The following is a 5,988-nucleotide window of genomic DNA, read 5'->3' as shown; positions in this document are numbered from 1 at the left end:
TTTTATTGTTGAAATCTATTCAAAGTGTAAAAAGTTTCATTTATTTTCGCTTAATGTTGTCTCTTTTACATGAATTTTATCAGGAAAATATTAAGAATATTGTGACCTCAATTATCGAGATCATCAGACACTTATGAAAATGAATTGGAAAGGCCTGGATATTCGTGGCGCTTTCTCGCTGTCAACAACGAAGACGGACAAAGATGAAACAACAGAAGATAACATATTTTTGCCCGAAAAGGTAATGAAACGAGTACTTAAACATGCTGTTTTTTTAACACTAACGGCCACCAGAATTACAGACAATTTACACGAACTTGATGATAAAATCCAACCTCATTCGCTGTGCCCCACCCACTTTTTTACATGAATTTAATCTTAACTCGATTTTAATTAATTTAATATTTGCATATGTTTGATCAATAGATTTTAACATGAATTAACACTTGTGAGCTAATAAATTTTGCTTTTTCAGATTTTAACAATTAATGCATTCAGAGCCATTTCTAGTTTCTGAATGATAGAATTGGCAAAAGACATGTTATCTAACATAGTTGAGAAATAGATTTTGATTCTCCCATACACACCCTTTGTGATATGTCAAAATTTAAAGCCTCAACAGACGAGAAGAGTAACAGATAATCATAATGGCAATTTTATTCTCAGACAGCATAATAACACTGGAAAAGGATATATTGCTTGTATGAGTAATTTCTTTGGTGACAAAACATTTTGTAAAGTAATCAGTTAAAGATGCGTTTTCATGAGTCACTTCATTAACTTTTTTTTCATGTTAATTAACCATGTTTTCCTGATTTTAAACATATTGTTCGAAACACATCAGTGTAATAACTTGTAATGTACAAGAGTGTTCAAGTTTGTACCATCTTAAATCTCAACAAATGTAGAATCAAAGAATAATATATTGATGGCAAAGAATCACTAACTATTAAAATATTTTTCAGATATTTTTGGTTTTCTGACAAAAGCTGAGATTAAGGAAGATGAACATAAGGTTCACAACCATGAACTGCAAAAGCTCCAGCGCCTGCCAAGAGCTCCAGCACCTGCCAGAGCTCCAGCGCCTGCCACTGCTCAAGCGCCTGTTACTGCTACAGCGCCGGCAAGAGCTCCAACGCCTGCAAGAGCTCCAGCGCCTGCAAGAGCTCCAGCGCCTGAGATCTCCAGCGCCTGCAAGATCTCTAACGCCTGCAAGATCTCCAGTGCCTGCAAGAGCTCCAACGCCTGCAAGATCTCCAACGCCTGCAAGATCTCCAGCGCCTGCAAGAGCTCCAGCGCCTTCAAGATCTTCAGCGCCTTCAAGACCTTCAGCGCCTGCTCCTGCTGGGGCTACTGCTCCTGTTCCTGGAAGAACAACAGCCCGATTCTACAGTGACGTGGTCAGAGAAGAACCATCTACAAGAACATCGAGACCAACCCCCCAGGGAACACCAGCTTACACAACACCGACGAGGACAACAAGAGGACAACACGGAACCACACCGACAAGAAACAAGAAGGGGAAAAGGAATCACATCACCGACATCAGCCACCAGAATAACGCCAGCAACCACAACACCGACGAGGACAATTAGAACCACCGCATCGAAACCGGCCACCACAGGAGAGCCTTGAACCACAACGACGCTGAGTACAAGAGGGGGAAAAGGAACCGCAGCACCAACGCAGACACCTAGAATAACATCAGCAACCACAACACCGACGATGACTACTAGAACAGATCAACCGACTAGAACGCCGTTGACTGGAGGAGGTAATGAAGTTCCCTTTTTTTCAAAGACTGAGATTTTTAACGAACTCGGAAGCTGTAGATATTTTACAACAAGAATGAAGTGATTCTATAACAACTGAGGTGCCTTTTAAATCGAAACCAGGAATAGTTTATTTATATTCCGATAATGGTAATACTCAGAACAAAGAGGATTGGCGCGCAGACGGATATACATGGAGAAATTACGGGAAAGATTATTTGAAAGCGAAGGATTTTTGGTAGAAAAGCATGCGTTAAGGATTGTTATCAACGGCGAAGCTAGTGCTAAATTTCAAAAACATGCATTTAGGTTTAGCGATAAATATAATGGTAAAACGTTAATTGTTTATTACGGGGATATAGACGAATATGAAATTATGCCTCATGGAAATGGCAAGCGTAATAAAAGACCACACAAACGTGTTAAACCATAGTTAATTCAATCCATACAAAGGCGAAAAGACAAAAACCCACAGGAAATATACAATTCTTTAAAATCTGACAATCCCGATGAATTATTGCAAGGCACTTCAGTACCTAGAAATAACAGGCAAGTGCAAAACATACAGGCGTATTTTCGTAAGAAAACTAAATTATCGCATGATTCGTTGTATGGTTTACATTTGTTGGTCAATCAATTAGATAATTTCATTTTAAGTATCAAAACTACGCCTGATTTAGAGGTTATTGTAGGGAACAACGACATATTTGAAGAGTTCAATCGCATACTATGTCTTAAGGACGAAACGGTGAACGTGTTTTATGACACTACTTTCTGTTTAGGCGATTTCTACGTATCCGTTATATCTTTTCAGCATTTGATGTTCCAAGAAAAACCAATTATACCACTAGAATTCATGATTCACTAAAGGAAATTTCAAAAGTGCCACGAACAGTTTCTTGAATTAATAAAATCTAAAATTCCAAAGATGGCCCATTCAAAATTTTGCGTGATTATGGAAAGAGAAATAGGAATCGTAAACGCTTTTAAGAATTGCCTTCCGAACAGTAAAGTTTTGATTTGTTGGAATCATATCTTGAAAGATTTAAAGTTTTGGCTCACGAATCATGGCGCTAAAGCGGATGACAAAATGATTTATGATAAAGATCTAAGATCTCTGTTAACTTGCAAATCCCTTGATCACTTCAATCTAAAGTATGAAGAGCTAAAAATAACATGGAGTAAACCGATGGTAGAATAGTTTGATAAAAATCTAAGCGAAACAATAAGAGAGCACGCGGGTAGATGGATTCTCTAACAATATGACAATTACAATCCGTATTCGGCATTACAAACAACGCTGCAGAATCTATTATCGCGGAACTTAAGCGACTTGTTGATTTTAAAGAGAGAGAAATTGATAACATTGTTTTATTTTTTAACTACTTGCAATGAAACAAAGTAACCAAACTTATAGGCGGTTTTTGTGGCGAAACTGAATGGTACTTACTACCGCGATTCCATTACACTAAACAAGATCCTGACACAGTAGAAATTCCTAAAGCATGTTGTCAACCAGATAAGATCATAGATTTAGTAAGAGCTAACATAAGTTCTTTAAACCAGCCTACTTTAGTTCCTTGTACGTCGGAAGACATTGTCAATAATGCAGTTTCTACGGCAAACGATGTCCCGGATCAATTACAATTACAAAGTGATCGTACTCAACATTCATTGGCATTAAATACACTCAGTAATAACGGTATTGTTTTAGTACCAGAAATGGGCGCTTTCGTGGTAAAACGTTCCAAAAATGATAAGTATTCTTTGACACTCTTTCCAAACGAAAAATGTAATTGTCCATCAACACCGTGCTGTTATCACATTATCGCTGCTATGCTTGCCATCGGAATGCCAATACCTAATGAAAAAAAGAAATACAATCTTAGTCAACTTAGGCGAATTTGATGCACGTACAAAACATAGCAAAAAAGTGGTACTAAAAAGGGTCGCAAGGGAGATCGCGATATTGAAGACGAAATAATGCCAGCACCTGATTCCGCGGTTAAGAATCGTTCATTGGCATCGGCCGAAACTCCAACATCTAAAAATAATACTTTTGACACTGTCGGTGAAATTCCTAATACAGCAACAAAAAAATATTTTGGGAATCGACACCAAAATCCATTCTTAAGAAACGCGACGAAACGAAATGCCATTCTGTTAGGTCAGACAAGAAACGAAAATTAACTTTTCATGACAATTTGGAGGCACAACTAGCAAAAATTCCACACACTGATATCGAAACTAACAGCGTCGACGATTTATTAGCACAGTCTCACCCGGTTAATATTAAGTCGCAAGACAACAATCCTGCTAATGATTTAAATGGTATAGAAGTTAATACTAATGTAGAAGCCAATATTGAACGAAAATCAAGTATAGGTTCTGACACAAGCAACGTTGACGAGTTAATTGAATTAGACACAAGTAGAAATGACATCGCAGTTGAAGAAACCATTTTCTGGAAACAGCACCTTGCTTTAAAAATAAACAAGGGACAAAATTGTCACAAAACCATGTTTTCATTGTGAAAAAAAAATCTGATAAAGGGAGAAAACTCAAACTGAACTTTTGAAATGACCAAAAAAAAATTAACCCCCTTTGTAAGTTTTTTTTTTTTTTTTAAATCTATTTTTAGTCGTGGCGACCTTGACATTGGAGATATTGACGTGATTCTTTCGTGGGACACACCGTCCCATGATGGTGAACAAATGTGCCAAATGATTTTAAAATCTCACAATGAATGACATAGTTATGGCCAGGACAAGCTCATTTATGGCCATTTTTGACCTTTGAACTCAAAGTGTGACCTTGACCTTGGAGATATCGACGTAATTATTTCGCGCGACACACCGTCCAATGATGGTGAACAAATGTGCCAAATGATTTTAAAATCTGACGATGAACGACATAGTTATGGCTCGGACAAGCTCATTTATGGCCATTTTTGACCTTTGAACTCAAAGTGTGACCTTGACCTTGGAGATATCTACGTAATTATTTCGCGCGACACACCGTCCAATGATGGTGAACAAATGTGCCAAATGATTTTAAAATCTGACAATGAACGACATAGTTATGGCCCGGACAAGCTTATTCCGCCAGCCCGCCAGCCAGCCCGCCAGCCAGCCCGCCCGCATTCGCCAATCTAATAACCAGTTTTTTCCTTCGGAAAACCTGGTTAAAAACAATAACAAAATATTACAGAAAAAGAAGCTTACTTCGTATCATATAGAGGCAGTAAATATTTTACTTAAGAAACTTTAATTTAGTAATATTAACGGTTTACAGTTAACAGAACAGGTGCCGGCTGTCGCTGCGAAAAATAAGAAGAGATGGGTAAGCAAAGTACCTATGGAGTCAGTAATTGAACCTGCTTGTCAAGTTCATCACACCCATAGAGATCATTGGGTTTCTACTATCTTATTCAACAACAAAATATATTTTTTGGACAGTTTGGGTATCGTAACGCTCGTACGATGCAATAATTCCAGACGGTTTAAAAATTCAGTTATCACATATATATATGGTCGCGATAAGAAAAAAATTTATATTGAACTCCCCGAGGTTATGCGTCAAAATAATAATGTAGACTGTGGTTTTTTGCCATTGCTTTTATTACTGCTTTTTGTTTTCGAAAAGAGATTTGTTTAGACCTCATATTTGATATGACACAAATGCGCCAACACCTAATTAATTGTATAGACACCGAACAAATGACCGAATTCCCATTAACAAAGAAAACAATCAGCGTACGACGACAAAAAATTGTAAAACTATTATTATTAAAAACTATTGTATTTGTAATTTGCCTGATTGCGTCGAGGATATGGTTCAATGTGATACCTGCAAAGAATGGTTTCATAAAAGTTGCGTTTCTGTTCCACAAGATAAATCGCTAGATGATTATGATTTTTCGTGTAATGTGTGCATTAAAAGTACTTGATAAAAGCATTTCTTTTGCCATATCGGTTTTGCATTCTTACGTGCCGGTAGTTGAAATGATCGTTGCACAAAACGCAGGTCTGATTCTCGTGTTCTCCGTTTCAAAAACAACAGTTTGCTTTCTTTTAATGCCCCAATTATCTCACGACTTTTGCAAACAACAGGTTTAATACAGTGCTTTACGACCAAATAAAGTTATAATGATTTTAATATAATGGTTCATAATACCGCATAATACTGCTGTTCAGAGTACGTTGCGTTCACATTT

The 5,988-nt window shown here is 37.3% G+C and overlaps 1 long non-coding RNA gene across 1 annotated transcript; it reads right to left on the bottom strand.

The window, feature by feature from the left end:
* Positions 1-4,318: 4,318 nt before the first annotated feature.
* LOC127848405 (uncharacterized) lies at positions 4,319-4,959 on the bottom strand. The gene is made up of 2 exons (XR_008034487.1): positions 4,754-4,959; positions 4,319-4,591 (listed from the first exon to the last, which is right to left on the bottom strand). It is a non-coding gene; the product is annotated as an uncharacterized LOC127848405 (long non-coding RNA).
* Between the last annotated feature and the right edge of the window lie 1,029 nt (positions 4,960-5,988).

The sequence above is a fragment of the Dreissena polymorpha genome, chromosome 10 (assembly GCF_020536995.1).
Source record: "Dreissena polymorpha isolate Duluth1 chromosome 10, UMN_Dpol_1.0, whole genome shotgun sequence".
In the NCBI taxonomy this organism is placed as follows: domain Eukaryota; kingdom Metazoa; phylum Mollusca; class Bivalvia; order Myida; family Dreissenidae; genus Dreissena; species Dreissena polymorpha.
The sequence above is the reverse complement of the archived record's forward strand: the minus strand, read 5'-3'. Positions and strand labels throughout refer to the sequence as shown.